The sequence below is a fragment of the Herpailurus yagouaroundi genome, unplaced genomic scaffold, assembly GCF_014898765.1.
Source record: "Herpailurus yagouaroundi ecotype Mexico unplaced genomic scaffold, PumYag 100, whole genome shotgun sequence".
NCBI classification, from domain to species: Eukaryota; Metazoa; Chordata; class Mammalia; order Carnivora; family Felidae; genus Herpailurus; species Herpailurus yagouaroundi.
In genome coordinates this window covers 80,302,070-80,323,591 of record NW_024412391.1, presented here as the reverse complement: position 1 = coordinate 80,323,591, position 21,522 = coordinate 80,302,070, and the positions used below count along the sequence as shown (strand labels likewise).

General features: G+C 37.7%; 1 protein-coding gene and 1 pseudogene across 3 annotated transcripts in view; one reads left to right on the top strand and one right to left on the bottom strand.

Moving 5' to 3' along the window:
• Positions 1-21,522, top strand: part of RELN (reelin) — a 532,794-nt gene that overhangs the window by 188,194 nt on the left and 323,078 nt on the right. The gene's annotated exons all lie outside the window — the stretch shown is intronic.
• On the bottom strand, positions 10,255-11,600 carry LOC121028846 (dnaJ homolog subfamily A member 1-like; annotated as a pseudogene).

Genomic DNA, 21,522 nt, shown 5'->3' with positions numbered 1-21,522 from the left:
TCTGAGCTGTCAGCCCAGAGCCCGACGCGGGGCTCGAACTCACTGACCGCGAGATCATGACCTGAGCCGAAGTTGGCCGCCCAACCGACTGAGCCACCCAGGCGCCCCTTAAGAGTTTTTTTTAAAAGTAATCTCTGCATCCAGTATGGGGTTCAAACTCACGACCCAGAGATCAACAGCCATGTGCTCCACCAACTGAGCCAGGCAGGCGCCCATCACAATAATCCTTTAACTAGTAATTTCCCTTTGTGCACTCAACTTTGAATGCCCTCATATACCTTTCCAGGAACATATGCATCAGGTAAAGTAAATGTCCATTTCTGTTTATTTGATCATATCTTAATTAGATTTTGTTACTGAAAATGGTACTTTTTAGCACTTGACCATTTGTGTTTCTTTTTTCCCCCTCTAAAAAGTTTTTCAAGAACCTACGGCTGCATTTTGACTATGGTAAATTGTTTCCTTTACTTTTTTGATTGAACTTGTGAAAGTTATTGATCTCTCAGGTTGCTCTTAACTTTGTTTTCTTACTTAATTTCATGAGCCAGCAACTTTTCCCTTTATCTAAACAGGACACTCTGACCAAGAGAAATCTGACTTGTATCTAGTTTCTCAGTTATTTAGTAATTAAGCATCTATTTACTGACAATACAGTATTATTACTGTTGTTATTATTATATTAAATCATAATTGTTGTGGTTGGCATTTACTGAGAGCTTACTATATGCCAGACTCTGTGTTTTATGTGGATAATTTCCTTAAGTCTTCAACACAACTCTGTGAGGTAGGTACTATTATTGGTGAGGCATAGAGAAATTAAGTCATTTATTCATGTGATTTACCCCATTAAGCACTGAAACCAGATTTAAACACAAACATTCAATAGACCCAGAGCCTGTGCTCTTGATTACTTGACTATGCTGCTCACAAATAATTGTAACATATGCCATGAAGAATGAGAGACAGCTATAATGAGCAGCTATAACAAGCAATTTAATTTAGTCTGGAAGAGAATGAAAGCCTCTCTGAGGAGAGGCTTAAGATTAGACCTCAGAGTCGACTTAGGAGGTGGTCTGTGGAAGAGAATTCCTTTAAAGGTAATTGCACAGCACATGCAAATGTCCTGTGGTAAGAAATGCTTTAGGTGGTCAAAGGAACTGAAAGCAAGTCTCAGACTGTAAATGTGATAGGTGATGAATACTGATAGAACAGCATATACTACAGAAGCACTGATCTCTCCCCACAGAGGCACAGCTTGTAAAACAATATAACTTTGCCATTGTTCTAAATATATTTGCTTCCTATATAAGCAGATCTCTTCATACAAAAATACATATTATTGATAGATAATGTATGATTTGAATGTAGGAATCACTAGCTATGTGATTCCCTGAGTTTCCCACTCAAGATTCAAGACACGTGGAGGTACAGAGTATTTAAATCTCTAAACCAGTTAGTTACTTAAAGTAGGTAATTCTGACAGTTTCCGTTTATTATTACTAGTAAGGTTATAACCTCATGGATGCTTTTATTGCTCTTATGAAGTGCAACTCTGTTGCGAAATGTGATGGTCATGGCAACGCCTAACATACGAAAATCAAGTAGAAAGGAGGCGATAGGTCTGACACCAATGCTCACAAACTTGACCCTACAGCAGAGAATGGCCAGAGGCTCTGGCCCAGGCAGGGGATAGCACAGGCCAAGGGAGACTGATGTTGGAATTTCCCTTAATTGGAGCCCAGTGACAAATCTGTACAGGCAATCAAGAGAAAGGGTGGTTTGTATCTAGAACTCCAGCTGTGGGTGACTACAGATAAAACTTTTGCGGGCACAAAACATTTTTTTTTCCACTGCTTTTTCCTCATCCTGAGGGCCTAGTATAGTGCCTGGCAGTATAACCAGGAGGTCTTGGGAGCAGGTGTCTAGTTCAAGTCTAAATTCCAATGAGACAATGTGGAAGGGAGAAAAGGAGTGCCTTAGGGATGTTCATGTGAGAAAAGGATCCCAGGTCTGCCTGGCAGTAAAGGAGATATAGAAAGCAACACAACAAGTTCTCAAGAATCATGGCTGATCCCCAAGATCATACATCTGATGAGGCAGGTAAATTCTAAACCTCCCTGGATAGCAGGACGGAAACCATTGTCCTTTGTCCTTCCCGACTGGAGGATTGGTTTAAGAACAAGGATATGATTGACCTTATGTGTGTCAAGGATGACTAATATGTCAAGCACATAGTCGTGGAGATCATCTCGTTCAGTCCCCTTATGAAAAATAACTAGGGGAGCCTGGGTGGCTCAGTTGGTTAAGCGTCTAACTTCAGCTCAGGTCGCGATCTCGTGGTCCGTGAGTTCGAGCCCGTGTCGGGCTCTGGGCTGATGGCTCAGAGCCTGGAGCCTGCTTCCAATTCTGTGTCTCCCTCTCTCTCTGCCCCTCCCCCTGTTCATCCTCTGTCTCTCTCTGTCTCAAAAATAAATAAACGTTAAAAAAAAATTAAAAAAAAACTAGGTTCTGTTCTTGCCCCTGCTTTACAGATGAGTAAATCGAGGCTCGGGGAGGTTATTTGATTTGCCCAAGATCAAGACTATTAAGTTGTAGCTAAGATCTCAACCCAAATTGGACTACAAAGTTCAAGCTCTTAATCACAATACTTTGCTGCTTCTAAAAAATACATCTTTGCTTTTGGGTAGCTATCAGAAGAAGACTAGCTACTAAGGGCCTCACAAGGAGGTATATCCAGTGGCAGAGTTGGCTCAGAATTGGTTCTGTGGCATCAGTGAGTAGTGCTGTCCAGGACTGGGCATCAGAGATGTGTTCACACCGGATTCCCAGGAGTGAGGTGCTGGAGAGTCTGAGGAAGCAAAACGGTGACTGACCAAGGGCGCAAATCACAGAGCATGTAGAATCCACACACAAAGATTTTAATCCATGACTTATTACCGTAATTAATGATTTGTTGTTTTCTCTCAAATGAAAATTAGTTTGTCAGATGTAGTAATTGAGGAAGCTAATTACACTTAGCCGCACAGGGCCTGCCCCAGGCAAAACTGAATGTCTTTTGGCTTTGATTTGTTCCCTCCTATCTTGGCAGCATTTCCTTCCCTTCACAATTCCTTTATATTCCCTCACAAGCCCAGGGTTTTTATGCTGCCCTTATCTTTTCCTTCCAGAAGAAGAGTGATGTAATAAATGAGTTCATAATAGGGTTGGTTGGTAATTTAATAAATTACATTGCCTGGAAATGTTTGTATTTATAAAAGGAATCTTAGTAAATGTAGTGTCATGTCCTGGATTGGATACTTGTGGGGGGGGGGAGGGGGAGGACATCATTAGAAAAACTGGTAAAATCTGAATGTTAATTCTTTAGTATTGGCAAATGCACTGTGGTTATGTTAGGAGTTACCATTAGAGGAAGCTGAGTGAAGGGTATACGGAAACTCTTTTGTACTATCTTGGCAACTTTCCCATAAATCTAAAATCATCTGTATAAAACTTTTAAAGTAGCAAAAGAGAAATGAATTGCTATTCAAAAGAAGAAATCTCTAAGAATTTTAGGTGTAGGTCATACCATTATAGGTATATGAGGATGACCCTATAGCTATGTACCTGTTTACTTTTACAGACCCTTAGTTTATTTAACCATTGAATACTTCTGTTTTGTACATTTTGGGCTTACAAATTTTGTAAAATTTGGATTCACAAATAATATGCAGGGTAAGAAGATTGTTATCTATTCTTCTCACTGCTAGAAATAATGCTGAAAGACAAAAACCAAGCTGAGAATTAAAGTTGTAAAACAAGGAGCCCACAGCCACTTTTTACTTCTTTAGGGAAGCGTGATTGATTCCAGAAATCTGAATTAGGCAAACATTAATTGATGTGCTGGGGAGATGAGTAATTTAGAAAAAACAAGGTCACTAGATTGCCAGTATTATAAAACATCAGAAGGAAAACAAATTCACTTGGGTTTGCAAATACTCACATAGGGGTTTGTTCTTTATCTAATGGCAACATGGGAATCAGTAGTCTTTCTATGACCTAATTTAAAGGAGTAAGTACTTGAGTACATACCCTCAGTTCAGGGCTCCAGGAGAATTTACTGAGGATACCTCCAGGGACCTTAAAATTAGATAAAGAGTTTAAAAACATGATTTCCCTCTTGGAGAAGGTAGACCGACTAGTTGGCACTGTGTCAGATGAGAGACAATAGAAGCTTGTTCTATTATTTATACAAATTGACTGGTTTGGCAGTTGCTACAGCAATGAGCTATAATGAACTACAGAAGAATGAAAATGTGATTTCTTTAGCGTTGTACAAAAATGGGATATTCACAGGAAGGCAGAGAATGACATTATAAATGCCAAGCTGTGTCAAGATGGTCTTCCTGGTTGCTACTTTATCACGAATGTAATGTAAATAGTGTATATTTACTGGGGCAAAAATTGTAATGTTGGGCCATCATTTCTGTGCTATTAGTCAGGGGACCTTGTAATTCCAAAGGAATTTTAAAATATTCATTTTCCATGACTTACTTTTAGCTACACTGTCTCTGCCTTTGTTTGCAGTAAAGGCTTTCTTTTAGCTGAGTTTCAGAAATTGGATGATTTGTTCATGTCTTCCCAGCCAGGGGAAGAAAGAGAAATCATAAAGCATGTAATTCAACTCTAAAATACCTAATTTTATGATTAATCGGTTCAGTCTTTTTTCTGTTAGGGAATCCTTGGTCTTTGTGGTATGCTCTTGACTTTGAAAGTTGATGTTTATATCTTCTATTTTCATTCATTCCCATTTAACCATACTGGGTTTTCTCTAAAAACATTGTGTTCAATTCAAGGAAACGCCTTTTAATGTTGATGTTTCTATCTTTGAATGTTGATGTTTCTATCTTCTATTTTCATTCATTCCCATTTAACCATACTGGGTTTTCTCTAACAACATTGTGTTCAATTCGAGGAAAGGCCTTTTAAACAAAAATACTATATGCTTCAACTTCCCCAACCCTAAGGGCTATGTTAGTCAAAGACTAAACTCACAGAAAATGTGAGTCAGACAAAACAACTTTCCTAAAACTGAGTCTTAGCTTGAGCCAGCAAGGACCATTTATCCAGATATCTACTGCAGAATGTGTGTGTGTGTGTGTGTGTGTGTGTGTGTGTGTGTGTGTGTGAGAGAGAGAGAGAGAGAGAGAGAGAGAGAGAGATATCTTATTTTTCTCTTTTGCCTGGAGCAAAGCAGGAAACTGATTATGACTGTGCTACCAAAATTGACTTCAATAGAAAATGCTCCTTGGCATTAGGAGATATTATATATAATTAGACTCCTAGACATGAGCCAAATTTGAAATTTTGTCCATAGTATAAATGTCAAAATGAATAATATTCAATGTGGTAAACAAAAGGTTTAGTGTAAATATTATAATTTTGATATGGGCTGAGTTCTTACAAAACTATATTCCAGGGATTCTCAAACAGGGGCAATTTTACCTGTGCTCTGAGGGAACACTTGACAATGTCTGGAGACATTTTTTGTTGTCATATCCAGAGGTTAGAGACCAGGGATGCTGCTAAACGTTGTACAGTGAATTCTATAGCAAAGAATTATCCAGTTCAAATGTCAGTAGTGCTGAGGCTGAGAAATCCTGCCTATACCCCAGCTTGTGAGTGACTGTACCACAGACAACTCTGAAAATGCATCATTTCATACAGTGTCCCTTTAGGTTAACAGGGGAATCTTATTTCACTGAAAAACTATTCTGTCTGGTTGTTGTTGTTGTTGTTGTTGTTGTTGTTGTTGTTTTGTTGTTGTGAGTTAAAAAGACATATGCTTCTCATATACCAAAGACACTGAAAAATCAAGGGGAACTGAGAGACAATCCCTTACTAGGGCCCATGGGATAAATTTTAATCCTCTCTAAAGAGTCTTTGGCTGGAGAAAGAAGTAATAAAATAACTTGCTGATAGTGGTGTTTGTTAGCAGAGTGAAATATGTTACTGAGAGGGATGGCGAAACATTGGTTGCAGTTTGTAACTCATAGGGAAAAATGTATAGCTGTGTATCTGCTCAGACCAGTAGTTTTTTTAAACCTGGTTACAAGTAGAATTCTATGTGCCCAAGCCCTATGCAAAGATTCTGAACAAACTGATTAGGGATGGGGCCTGACATTCTGTATATTTTTAAAAGTTTCCAATTCCTAGATGGATTGATTTCTAGTCAAGATGGTTTAGAATACCATCTCTTAAAAGGTGCCTTTTAAATACCCTTAAAATTAAAATCTGTCTAGCAAAATGTGCACTTGTCCTACCCCTGATGACCACTCCATTCTCATCTCCTGTCTCCTGTTAGTTCCCTGAAAATGCACCTGCCTGAGTGTTACACTTGGCAGTGAGTTATATATGTGTCACAGGAGCCACTGTCTGTTTTTCATAGGCTGGTAAATGGTTCTTATTACATGTGTTGCTATCCCAGATCAGACTCACTAGTGATAGACTGATGATATCACTAGGAATCCCACCTGGACACTCTATGTAGCACCACGGGCAGCACTGGAATTTACTTCAAACACTAAGGAGATTCAGTCCAAATATGGTTCTATATTGAGCTGATGGAGTGTATTTCTATGTGACAACGCACATAAAAAAGTCAGTCATTATCCAGGCGATATCCTAAGTATTCATTCTGCTTACTTCAATACTGTAATTCATCAAATAAGGAAGGAAGGAAGGAAGGAAGGAAGGAAGGAAGGAAGGAAGGAAGGAAGGCAGGCAGGCAGCCAGGCAGGCAGGCAGGCATGGCTGATTTTGAACATACTTGTAAGAGTTGTAGTATTGCCTGAACAGGGCCAAAGGACTTTGCTATAAATATGATAGATAATTTAAATTGTTTTTTTGTTTTTTACGTTTATTTATTTTTGGGACAGAGAGAGACAGAGCATGAACGGGCGAGGGGCAGAGAGAGAGGGAGACACAGAATCGGAAACAGGCTCCAGGCTCCGAGCCATCAGCCCAGAGCCTGACGCGGGGCTCGAACTCACGGACCGCGAGATCGTGACCTGGCTGAAGTCGGACGCTTAACCGACTGCGCCACCCAGGCGCCCTAAATATGATAGATAATTTAAGGGTACTTTCAATTAATCATTACATCAATAATTGAATGTGTTTTCTTTCATCTAAATGTGTCCTGAGGCAGGTAAGAGAAACACTACTTACACATTGCAGAGGAAAGATTATTCACTCCCTGGGCTCAAAGTTGCATATAATATGCAGAAATTAAACTTTGCTTTAATTGAAATTTGGTTGCAGTTTGGGGCTTTATAGTTTCCTTGGGCCACCTACTACATTCTTTTTAATGAAGCGTTAAAGGAGGGCAGCATTAAAAAAAATACTAATTTAGGTCTGATCTCTGCATGTTTCAAGCAACAAAGCACTTCTTTTTGTCCATTTTAACATCATTCTAAAAAAAACCAGAGATAACCCGAAAATACTCCTGACCATCCTTAATAATGAGTGTATGTCTATATACTATTAGCTTATCTACAGCCTTCTAGAATATATTTCAATTTTATTTTTTAATACCAGCTTCATTGAAATATAATTCATAGGCCATAAAATTCACCCCTTTAAAATATACAATTTAAGTGTTTTTAGTGTAATTCAGGTTCATACCATCATCATCAAAAATTTCAGAACATTATCATCACCTTCCAAAAGACACCTTGCACCCGTGAGCAGTCACACTCTATTTCCCCAGCCTCTGGCAGCCACCAATCTACTTCCTGTCTCTATGAATTTGCCTTTTCTGGACATGTCTTGTAAATGGAATCATTCAACATGTAGTCTTTTATGCTTAGCTTTTTATTTATTTATTTTTTTAATTTTTTTTCAACGTTTATTTATTTTTGGGACAGAGAGAGACAGAGCATGAACGGGGGAGGGGCAGAGAGAGAGGGAGACACAGAATCGGAAACAGGCTCCAGGCTCTGAGCCATCAGCCCAGAGCCCGACGCGGGGCTCGAACTCACGGACCGTGAGATCGTGACCTGGCTGAAGTCGGACGCTTAACCGACTGCGCCACCCAGGCGCCCCAATGCTTAGCTTTTTAAAGTTATCATGTTGTCAAGGTTTATCTTTGAAAGGTTTATGCTAATACCATGAACAGTACTTTATCCCTATTTATGGCTGAATGATACTCCACTGTATGTATATACCATATTTAATTTAGGCATCCGTCTGTTGGTAGACATTTGGGTTGTTTCCACTTTTGCCTATGATGAATGATGCTCCTGAGATCATTTGTATACAGTTGTGTGTGTGTGAACTTTTGTTTTAAAATCTCTTGGGTATACATTTAGAAATGGAAGTTTTAGGTCTTTCAGTAACTCAGTGTTTAACATTTTGAGGAATTGCCAAACTTTTCCAAAGTGGCTACAGCATTTTACATTCTCACTAGAAATATCTGAGGTTCAATTTCTTCACATCTTCATCAACATTTATTGTTGTCTGTCCTTTTTATTTTAGCCTACTTGATATAGGTTTAGTGGTATCTCATTGTGATTTTTATTTGTATTTCCCCAACGAAGGATGATATTGAGCATCTTTCCATGTGCTTATTGGCTGTTTGTATGTCTTCTTTGCATAAATGTTTATTCAAATCCTTTGCCCATTTTTAAATTGGGTTATTTATCTTTTATTGTTCTGGCTTATATATATGAGATATATGTGTATATATATACATACAAACATATATAAATGCATACATACTGGATACAAGTCTCTTATCAGATACAGGATTTGCAAGTATTTTCTCCCATTCTGTGGGTTGTTTTTTTACTTCCTTGATGATATCCTTTGTTTCGCAAAGTTTTAATTTTTACAGAATTCAGTTTATTTGTTTTCCTTTTTTGTTTGTGCTTTTCATGTTGTATTTAAGAAAGCATTTCCAAATACAAGGTCATGAAGATTTACCGCTATGTTATCTTTTAAGAGTTTTATAATTTTAGTTATTACATTTCAGTCTGTATTCCATTTCAAGTGAATTTCCATATTTGGTGTGAATTAGGGGGCCCAACTTCATTCTTTATTATTATTATTATTATTATTTTGCTTTGTAATCAGTATATTAAGGAGATATTCATACATTTCAAGAATTGCTTAATTCTGATATCCAGATTTAAGCTTGTGTGCTTTTAAACATACAATTAAAGCTATAGTACTAACATTAAATTATAGTTATTTTGGAGCATAAGTTAAATGGTTTCAAGTAAGCCTGTAAAAACATCTAAAAGACCTTCCTATCTCATACATGCAAATTACTTCTCAATGTAAAGATCGCTTCACTCTAAGTAACCCTGCTCCCAAAGTCACTACTCGAAGCTTATCAAGGTCCAAAGAGAAGGAAAAAAGTATAGCCAGGACTGATTATATAATTATATACATAAATAAATAAAAAATAAAAAGATGGCATAGCAGAAAGGCATGCAATTCTACAAGCGTAATCCCTCAAGCAGCACCATATTACGATAAACCTCTTCTTTAGAGAGGTATCATTTCGATCACTGTTACCACAGGCCAAATTACACAGTATGCCATCTTCTAGTAACAGGTGAGGCAATAGAATAAATGCAGAGACATCACAACAAATCCCACTTAATATAATTACAGATCGATGCTTCTCTACAAATTAAGTTTTTTGTCTGATTGCTAGTTAAATACAAGTTTTAACTTCATAACATCGTAGCTTACAATTAAGGGTCATAGGGGTGCCTGGCTGGATCAGTCAGTTAAGCACAGCACTCCTGATCCCAGGGTCTTGAGTTCAAGCCGCAGATTGGGCATAGAGCTTACTTAAAAAGCAAAACAATTAAGGGTCATAGACTGAAGTCAATAGCATTTCAGTCCAAGCTGTTTCATGTATATAGAGCTGAAATCAGTTATAAGACATGGCCTAAGAAATGGTAGGGGAGATTTTTTTTTTTTTAGTGGTTTTTACAGGGGCACCTGGGTGGCTCAGTCAGTTAAGCGTCCAACTCTCATATTCAGCTTAGGTCATGATCTCACGGTTCATGGGATCGAGCCCTGCATTGGGCTCCTCGCTGACAGTGCGAAAAGTCCTTGGGATTCTTTCCCTCTCTCTCTGCCCTTCCCCTGCTCATGCTCTCTCTCTGTCTCTCAAAATAAACAAACTATTAAAAGAAAAGTGGTTTTTAGAAGTATTAAGCTTATCTTGCACACTGAAGTAATCATATATACAGGGCAAAATCAGAGCTTTTATGTTGGGGTTTATTCTTCATTTAACTTTTAAAACACTACTGTAGTTGAATATTAAAAACAATGGCAAGCAGTGAGATATGATTATAGTCCTTCACTATCACATATAAAATGCCAGCAGTGTTATTCACTGGCCCCATTAAGAGGTCTGACATGGAACACCACCCCTAAGATGATGTTCACCATCCTCATATGCTTCTCCATTGTGATGGTGCCATCTTTCCTGATTTGGATCAAAGTCCACCAGTTCTACCTGGTCCATTTCATCAGTCTCTTCTACTTCCTTCCTCTCAGGTAGGAGTTTTTCCAGGAAAGAGTTTATTGGGAGAGAGAAAGCCATTCTCCGGGAAGTTTACCTTAAATTCAATGATTCGGCAACCCTTTCCATATGGTCTACGATAAATTAGCATGCCTTCCTTTAGCACACTTGATATCTCCATGCTTGACAGTTTGACCTTGATGAAAGGTGATGAGAATGGTTCAGTTGTCAAGAGTAGATACTGACTTTTGAAAACCACACAGTGCTTCAACCAGCACTATGTCCATACACATGAAAAGGTCTTCTTGCCCAGTAAAAACAGTATGGTCCTTCTGATCTAAAACAATGATAATATCTCCTGATTCCAGTCTATTTCTAATATCTCCTGATTCCAGTCTGTTTCTTGGTCTCCTTCACCATGGAATGTTATTTTCTGGCCATCTTTCATGCCTTTGTCAATATGAACTTCTAAAAATCGTCTCTCAAACTGTCTTTGTTCCATTTCAGCTTTTGCATCTATCTTTAGGACTGATCCATTCCCCATGGCCTTGACCCTCCATGCATGCAGACTGAATTTGCTGAACCATTCCAGGTCCTATCTGATGAATTCTTATTTGCTTTCCAGTACCTTTGCAATTGGGACAGCATCCTGCCACTCCTTTCTTACCGTCTCAGCCTTTACATTTGTCACAAATCACATTCTTCTACAGAGCTGGTTTTCTTCTTGCATCATATATAAATCTTTTAAGGCTACTGAGAGCTGATACACAACCTTTATACCTCACCTTTCTCTCTGCATCCTTCCTCCTCCTCCAGAAAACATCAGAGATGTCCATCAGGGAGCTAAAACCACCACCAGCTCCACCTTCTTTAATTGCTTGTTCTCCTCCTTTGTCATATAATCCCCATTTCTTTGCTTCAGAGAGCACTTCATAAGCTTGAAAAATCTGTTTAAACTTCTCTCCTTCTTATGGATTCTTATCAGGGTGGTACTTCAGGGCCTGTCAGCCTTTTTCAATTCTTCCTGGATGGCATTGGGTTTGACCCCCAAAACATCATATTAAGTGGTTTCTTTCACCATTTTCTACAGCTGGTGAGCTCTGAGACCAGTGTGAGGGAGCAGAAAGGAGTGTGTTGCTGGTTGCAGCCTGCACAGATGCTACTCCTACACTTCTCACCGAGTGTTCTGCAAAGTTCCCCCATCTTCATTCTTTTACATGTGGATTTCCTGTTGACTGAATGGGAAAGGTTTTTGTTGAAAAGACCTCTTTTTTCTTTGTATTGTCCTGGCTCCCTTGCCAGAAAGTAATTGGCCATAATGTGAAAGTCCGTTTTTGGACTCTCAGTTCTGTTCCACTGATCTGTTTGTTCTTCTGTTAATATCACACTGTTGTGATTACTGTAAGTTGATAAGAAGTACAAGTCCTCCAATTTTGTTACTCTTCATCAAGATGATTTTGACTCTCCTAACCCCTTCCATTTCTGTTTGAATTTTATGATCAGATTATACATTTCTGGGAAATACTCAGCTAAGACTTTGAAAAGTACTATGTTGAATCTGTAGATCAATTTTGGTATTATTGCCATCTTAACAGTAGTTAAGTTTTCTGATTTATGAACATGAGATTTCTTTCCATCTGTTTAGACCTCTTTTAGTTTCTTCAGCAATGTTTTATATTTTGTTATGTATAATTCTGGCTCTTATTTTGCTAACCTCATATTTTTGATGCTATTGTGAATGGAATTGTTTTCTTAATTGTATTTCCAGTTTATTCATTGATAGTGTATAGAAAAACAACTTATTTTTGTATATTGGTCTTTTGTTCTGTAACCTTGCTGGATTTATTTCTTAGTTCTAATAATTTTCTTGTTGATTCTTTAATATTTTGTATACACAAGACTATGTCATTATGTTAGTATATGTCAAATAGAGAGATTTTCACTTCTTCCTTTTCAATATGGATGCCTTATAGTTCTTTTTCTTGACTGACATCCCTGACTGGAACCTCCAATACAAGGTTGAATAAAAGTGGCAAGAGCAGCTTTCTTGTCTTTTTCATTCTTGTTACTTTCATTTTGTCCAATAAGTATGATTTTAACTCAGTTTTTTATAGATGGCATTTATCAGTTTGAAGCTGTTCCTTGTATTCCTAGTTTGTTGAATGTCTTTTTTTTTTTTTTTTTTAGCATGAAAGGATATTGGAAGCCGTCAAATGATCTTACGGCATCTAATGATATGATCATAGTTTTGTTTCCCCTTTATTCTATTAATGTGGTATATTACATTGATTGATTTTTGTTTATTGAAACAACATTTGTATATTGCATTCGTGTGTTAAATCCTGCATAGTCATGGTGTATAATCCTTTTAATATGTTGCTGGATTCCAATCTGCTACTATTTTGCTGACAGGTTTTTTTTTTTTTTTTTTTTTCTATATTCATAAGTGGTATTTGTGTAGTTTTTGTTTCTTGTAATATATTTGCCTAGTTTTGGTATACTGGCCTCCTAGAATGTGTTGGAAAATGTATCCCCCCCATCTGTTTTTTGGAAGAGTTTGTGAAGGATTAGTGTTAAGTCTTCTTTAAACATTTTATAGAATTCACCAATTGAAGCCATGTAGACCTGGGAATTTCTTTGTGGGATGTGTTTTTTTACTGTTGCAATCTGTATGCTTGTTATAGGTCTATTCAGATTTTCAGTTTCTTATTGAGTCAGTTTCAGTCCTTTATATCTTTCCAGAAATGTGTCCATTTCATCTTGGTTATCTAGTTTGTTAGGATTAACCATTCATAGTATTTCTTTAAAATCCTTTTTCTTTCTGCAAAGTTAATAGTAATATCTCCTCTTTCACTCCTGATTTTAGTAAATTGATTTTCTTTCTTTCTTCCTCTTTCTTTTCTTTTCTTTTCAGTATAGCAAATGATTTGTCAATTTTGTTATTTTTTTTCAACGAACGAACTTTTGGTTTCATTGCTTTTTCTCTATTGTTTTTCTACTGACTCTTTTATTCATTTCTTCTTCTTTAATCTTAAGTATTTCCTTCCTTTTGCTTGCTTTTATATTCATTTCTTTTAAATTAAATTTTATCTTTGACAAAAATGTTTTAAATGTCATTTAATAAGAAATGGCTTACAGTAAAAAGGAAGGCTTTCCTTCTCCACTCCTTCCAGAAACACTTCCAAAGTAAGCCACTGTCATCATTGTAGCTGTTGCTTCTGGTATTCATAACCATATTTTTAAATATACTCAAATCAAGTGACTTCAGATTATGGTAGAAGAAGGTATACATTTATTTTATACCATTGCCCCTCAACACACAACTTGATCTCCATATCTGCCCAATATAAGTATTATATCACATTCTTTTTTTTTTTTTAATTTTTTTTTCAACGTTTATTTATTTTTTGGGACAGAGAGAGACAGAACATGAATGGGGGAAGGGCAGAGAGAGAGGGAGACACAGAATCGGAAACAGGCTCCAGGCTCTGAGCCATCAGCCCAGAGCCCGACGCGGGGCTCGAACTCACGGACCGCGAGATCGTGACCTGGCTGAAGTCGGACGCTTAACCGACTGCGCCACCCAGGCGCCCCTATATCACATTCTTAAATAAAATCAGTCATCAGTGTTTCAATCAATGATTATATCAATATTATTCACTGTAGAACCAAATTATATACTATGATTTTTTTTCCTTCTCAAACAACTTTTCACCTTTAATTATTTCTTCTCTTTGTTAATTTACTCTGTTACTTTTCTTGGAGCACTTTTTCAGTTGCTTCCCGAGTGATTATACATGAGAAGTACAATATTTGCTTCCTTATTTTTTTTTTTTTAAGTATGCGGGTCTCCCTCTCCCTCTCCTCTCTCTCTCTCTCTCTCCCTCTCTCTCGAGCCAAATACGAGGCTTGAACTCATGACCCTGAGATCAAGACCTGAGCTGATAAGAGTCAGATGCTTAACTGACTGGGCCACCCAGGTGCCCCTAATTCCTTATGTTTGATGATAGGTTGGCCAGAAGTAGAATTCCAGATTAAAAGTGATACTCTCTGAAAATTTTGAAGACTTTCCGTGCTGTAATTGAGAACATGAAAATGACACAGTTTTATTGTTATTTTGAACATGATTATATTTTCTCTGCCTGCAAGTTTTTAGCATATTCTCTTTATACTTGTTGGTTTTCAATTTCTTGATAATGCTTATAAAACATAGGAACTAGGTGGCAGTCCAGCCCTTATACCAGAGGTGTTCTCTCCATTTTCCTGCTTTTAGCCCCCGATATCGTACCTTGTGTCTTAATTCCAGACCTTCCCTCAGTATTTTTAGACAAGAAGGCTCAGGTTTATTATATTTTCCTAAAATTCATTACATTTTACCCATATAAATGCTCAACTGACAAACATGTATTCTCAAACTGCCATAGAAATTATTGCCTGAAATTATCGGAATTAATGGATGTTTAACAACTAGAAATAAGCATAATCTACAGATTTTCAAAGTTTCACTCTGCATTTCCACTTCCTGAGCATGATTTAATTATGGGTAATATAAGCACTGTTTATTTCTATTAAAGTCAGAAGTTGTGAAGAAAACATTATTCCCAATTCCCTGACTATTCTATTTATATAATTGAGCTTAGTGTGGATGGTTTTTAGTGTAGAAATTTATTGAAACCTTTCACATCAATAGAAATGTATGATAGTTCATGAAATAAATGATTGAAAATATAATATAGAAAAGATTCTATAATAAATAGGTTGAGGAGCACCTGAGTGGCTTGATTGGTTAGGCATCTGATTTCAGGTCAGGTCATGATCTCACAGCTGGTGAGTTTGAGCCCTGCATCAGGCTCTGTGCTGACAGCTCAGAGCCTGGAGCCTGCTTCAGATTCTGTATCTTCCCCTCTCTCTGCCCCTCCCCTGCTCACGCTCTGTCTCTCTCTCTTTCTCAAAAATAAACATTAAAAAAATTGTTTTAATAAATAATAAATAGGTTGCTAAAAAGTTATTCAATAGTATATACAAAGAAATTGTTTTAATAAATGAGAAAAATAAGTTTAAATTCCAACTCAATACCCATGTACCAAAATAAATTCCAGATGAACAGAAAAAATTTCCAGGAGAAAATGCATGCACGTATCTATCTATTCAATTGAGTTTAGAAGGGGAAAGGGCTTCTAAGCATGAAAACCCTGGAAAAAATTAGAAGGAAATTGAATGATAGATTTGATTACATGAAAATTTGAAATTCTTTTTATTAAAAAACATAAATATAAAAAGACTAATTATAAACTGCATACAAAATATTGGTAAGAAGTATACAGCATAGGGATGCCTGGGTGGCTCAGTTGATTAAGCGTCTGACTCTTGGTTTTGACTCAGGTCGTGATCTCAAGGTTCCAGGTCATGAGTTTGAGCCCTGCGTTGGCTCTGTGCTGACAACACAGAACCTGCTTCAGATCCTCTGTCTCTCTCTCTCTGTCCCTTCCCCGCTCTCTCAAAAATAAATAAATATTTTAAAAAGTAATATATAGTATAGAATTAATAGCCTTCACATTTAAAGAGTTCTTGTAAATTGGGGCACCTGGGTGGCTCAGTCGGTTAAGCATCCAACTTCGGCTCAGGTCATGATCTCATGGTTTGAGTTTGAGCTCCGTGTTGGGCTCTGTGCTGATAGCTCGGAGCCTGGAGCCTGTTTCAGATTCTGTGTCTCCCCCTCTCTCTCTCCCCCTCCTCCGCTTGTGCTCTGTCCCTCTCTATCAAAAAAATGAATAAATGTAAAAAAATAATTTTTAAAGAGTTCTTGTAAATTGGTTAGAAAAACATCAAAACCCATAGCAAAATGGGCAAGGACATGAATAGATAATTCCCAAAGCTGAAAAATGTAACCGACAAACATGCAAAATATCCTTACTAATAATCAGTGGGGTGGCAACTAAAAGTAACAAGACACCTTTGGAATGAAAACTGTACACTGATGATGCTCAATGCCACCAGGGTATCTTGGGGAGGGTGCTCTCTGGGACATTGGTTGACAAAGCTACCCTTCCTTCTATGCCATTTGGAACTATGGCCTCCATGTTTATGCCCTTAATTTAATTATCCAAGTCCTGGAAATCTATCTTAAAATACAAGATATGCTAAAAATGTCTAACTCAGAGAAACAGAGAGTAGCATGGTAATTACCAGGGGTTGAGAGGTAGGAAAAATCAGGAAATATTGGTCAAAGGGAACAAGCCTCTAGTTATAAAATTAATAAGTTTTGAGGATCTAATGTACAACATAGTAATTATTGGTAACAATACTGTACCATATACTTTAATGTTTCCAAGAGAGTAGACCTTAAATGTTTCACCATAAAAAGAATGGTAATTATATGACCGGATGAAGGTGTTAGCTAATGCTGTAATGGTGATCATTTTGCAATGTATAAATGTTTCAGATCAACATGTTGTACATCCTAAATTTGTGCAGTGTTATGTGTCAGTTATATCTCAATAAAATTGGGGGGAAAATAAAAGACATGGTCAGAGATTCATATACTTCATTATTTAAAATATTAAAAAATAGAAACAAATAAAATTCCAACAATAATGAGGCACCTGGGTGGCTCAGTTGGTTAAGCCTCTGACTCTTGATTTTGGCTCAGGTCATGATCTCATGGTTTGTGAGTTCAAGACCCACATTGGGCTCTGTGGTGACAGTGAGGAGCCTGCTTGGAATTCTCTCTCTCTCCCTCTCTGCCTTCTCCTCTGCTCGCGCTTACTCTCTCTCTCTCAAAATAAATAAATAAACTTAAAAAATTCCAACAATATTGTAATGGTTGAAGAAACTACAATATGGCTATATGATGGAACATTATTTAGCCAATAACAATCTTGTTCTAAAAATATTTAATGATATAGGAACTATTTATAAATAATATTTATAATATTTACTATTAATAAATAGTAAATGTAAAGGAAAAGAAACCTTTTTAGGCAAGTAATTTTCTAAAAAACTTGATATTCATGAATTAATTTAAAGTCTAGAATATAGTTTACTAAAATGTTAATAGTGATTATCTCTCCTGGATATGAATATGAGTAATTTTGTTTTCACATGAATACATTTGTATATTTTTTTAAATTTCTCATAATACACACATTATTTCTAGAACAGAAAAAATAATTAAAAATTTGTTTTTTCCAAAGTAAAGTGAAGTCCTTGGATGTACTTCAGCAGAATTTTTTTACAAGAAGATACCAATATTGTCCTAATTTGTTATGACTAATGAACTAGGTTAGATATCCTGTATTTTATTAGATCTTTCATTAGCTTTGTCACAGTCATAAAACATTTCAAAATTTATAGCCTTTTTTCCCTGAGGGTAAGGGAGTGACTTATCATCCTATATACTTTGGGATTTTGTTTTTTTAGTATAGTCGGCACACAATGGTACAACTTAGTGATTTGACAGGTTTTTACATTATGCTACGTTCACCATAAGCATAGCTTATGTTTCCCATTATATCACTATAACAATATCATTGACTGTATTCCTATACTCTGCTTTTTATTCCATAACTGGAGGCCTGTATCTCCCTCTCTCCCTCATCCATTTTGCCCAAATCCCTGCTGGCAACCATTGTTCTCTACATTTATAGTTCTGTTTCTGCTTTTTGTTTGTTTATTCCTTTTTTAAATTTATTTAAATTTATTTTTTAATTTTTATTTATTTTTAATATGAAATTTATTGTCAAATTAGTTTACATACAACACCCAGTGCTCATCCCAAAAGGTGCCCTCTTCAATACCCATCACCCACCCTCCCCTCCCTCCCACCCCCCCATCAACCCTCAGTTTGTTCTCAGTTTTTAAGAGTCTCTTATGCTTTGGCTCCCTCCCTCTCTAATCTTTTTTTTTTTTCCTTCCCCTTCCCCATGGTCTTCTGTTAAGTTTCTCAGGATCCACATAAAAGTGAAAACATATGGTGTCTGTCTTTCTCTGTATGACTTATTTCACTTAGCATAACACTTTCCAGTTCCATCCACATTGCTACAAGAGGCCATATTTCATTCTTTCTCATTGCCACATAGTATTCCATTGTGTATATAAACCACAATTTCTTTCTCCATTCATCAGTTGATGGACATTTAGGCTCTTTCCATAATTTGGCTACTGTTTAAAATGCTGCTATAAACATTGGGGTACAAGTGCCCCTATGCATCAGTACTCCTGTATCCCTTGGGTAAATTCCTAGCTGTGCTATTGCTGGATCATAGGGTAGGTCTATTTTTAATTTTTTGAGGAACCTCCACACTGTTTTCCAGAGCAGCTGCACCAGTTTGCATTCCCACCAACAGTGCAAGAGGGTTTCCGTTTCTCCACATCCTCGCCAGCATCTATAGTCTCCTGATTTGTTCATTTTAGCCACTCTGACTGGCATGAGGTGATATCTGAGTGTGGTTTTGATTTGTATTTCCCTGATGAGGAGCGATGTTGAGCATCTTTTCATGTGTCTGTTGGCCATCTGGATGTCTTCTTTAGAGAAGTGTGTATTCATGTTTTCTGCCCATTTCTTCACTGGGTTATTTGTTTTTCGGGTGTGGAGTTTGGTGAGCTCTTTATAGATTTTGGATACCAGCCCTTTGTCTGATATGTCATTTGCAAATATCTTTTCCCATTCCGTTGGTTGCCTTTTAGTTTTGTTGGTTGTTTCCTTTGCTGTACAGAAGCTTTTTATCTTCATAAGGTCCCAGTAGTTCATTTTTGCTTTTAATTCCCTTGCCTTTGGGGATGTGTCAAGTAAGAAATTGCTGTGGCTGAGGTCAGAGAGGTTTTTTTCCTGCTTTCTCCTCTAGGGTTTTGATGGTTTCCTGTCTCACATTCTGAGTGTGTTTTTGTGAATGGTGTAAGAAAGTGGTCTAGTTTCATTCTTCTGCATGTTGCTGTCCAGTTCTCCCAGCACCATTTGTTAAAGAGACTATCTTTTTTCCATTGGATATTCTTCCTTCTTTGTCAAAGATTAGTTGGCCATACTTTTGTGGGTCTAGTTCTGGGGTTTCTATTCTTTTCCATTGGTCTATGTGTCTGTTTTTGTGCCAATACCATGCTCTCTTGATGATTGCAGCTTTGTAGTAGAGGCTAAAGTCTGGGATTGTGATGTCTCCCGCTTTGGTCTTCTTCTTCTTCAATATTACTTTGGCTATTTGGGGTCTTTTGCGGTTCCATACAAATTTTAGGATTGCTTGTTCTAGCTTCGAGAAGAATGCTTCTATGGGATCTGGCATATTAGCCAGGGTGGATCTGCAAGGTGCACAGGGGCGGGAGGGACAGGCTTAACTTCCTTTGCCATCAGTGGTCCCCTACAGGAGAGGCCCTGCAACACCAGGAGGGAGCCCGACCCGTCAGAGGGATGGATCCACAGAAGCACAGCATTCGGTGTTTGCGCGGTACAAGCGAGTTCAGTGAGAGGAACTGGTTCCCTTTAGGATTTGGGCTGGGGGATGGGAGAAGGAGATGGCACTTGCCAGCGCCTTTGTTCCCTGCGGAGCTGAGCTCTGTCTTCCGGTGCTCAACAACTCTCCCTCCCGGTGTCCTCTCACCCTCCTGGCTCTCTGAGAGCAGAGCTGTTGACTTTTAACATTCCAGATGTTAAGTGCCGCTGGCTGTCAGAATTCACGCAGTCCGGCCCCTCCACTTTTGCAAGCCAGACTCAGGGGCTCTGCCTTGCTGGGTGGGCTGCCCCTCCACCGCTATTCATTTTTTTTAGATTCCACTTATCAGTGGAATCATATAGAATTTATCTTTCTCAGTCTGACTTATTTTACTTAATGTAATACCTTCTAGGTCCATCCATGCTGTTGCAAATGGCACAGTCTCATTCTTTATGGCTGTGTCATATTCCATTGCATAGATACACTACATTTTCCTTATCTATTTGTCTATTGATGGACATTTAGTTGGTTCCATGTAAATAGTGGAATAATGGCCATTGTAACTAATGCTGCCATAAACATAAGGGTGCATGTATCCTTTTGAGTTAGTGTTTTCATTTTCCCTGGGCAAATACCAATAGTGGAATTAGTGGATTGCATGGTATTTCTGTTTTTAATTTTTTGAGGAACCTCCAAACTGTTTTCCACAGTGGCTGTACCAATTTGCATTCCCACCAATAGTGCACACGGGTTCCTTTTTCTCCACATTGTCACCAACACTTGCTTCTTGTCTTCTTGATTTTAGCCATTATAACAAGTATGAGGTGTACTCTCATTGTGGTTCTGATTTGCATTTGCCTTATGATGAATAATGTTGAGCATCTTTTCATGTATCTGTTGGCCATCTGTCTGTCTTTGCAAAAGTATCTATTTGAATCCTCTGCCCATTTTTTTTCAACGTTTATTTATTTTTGAGAGAAAGAGACAGAGTGTTAGTGGGAACGGGGCAGAGAGAGAGGGAGACACAGAATCCGAAGCAGGCTCCAGGCTCTGAGCTGTCAGCACAGAGCCTGACACGGGGCTCGAACTCACGAGCTGTGAGATCATGACCTGAGCTTAACTGACTGAGCCACCCAGGTTCCCCTCTGCCCATTTTTTAATCAGATTGTTTGTTTGGCATTGTAGCAGCTCTTTATATGTATTTGGATATTAATCCCACATTGGATATATCATTTGCAAATATCTTCTCCCAGGTAGGTTGGGTTTTTGTTTAATTATGGTTTCCATTGCTGTGCTAAAGCTTTTTATTTTGATATGTCCCAATAGTTTATTTTCGCTTTTGTTCCCCTTGCCTTAGGAGATATATCTAGAAAAATATTGCCATGGCCAACGTCTGTGTTCTCTCCTAGGATTTTTATGGTTTCAGGGCTCACATTTAGGTCTTTGATCCATTTTGAGTTTATTTTTGTGTATGGTGTTAGAAAGTAGTTCATATTCATTATTTTGTATGTAGCTGTCCAGTTTTCCCAACACCATTTATTGAAAAGATTGTGTTTTCCCCATTGTGTATTCTTGCCTCCTTTG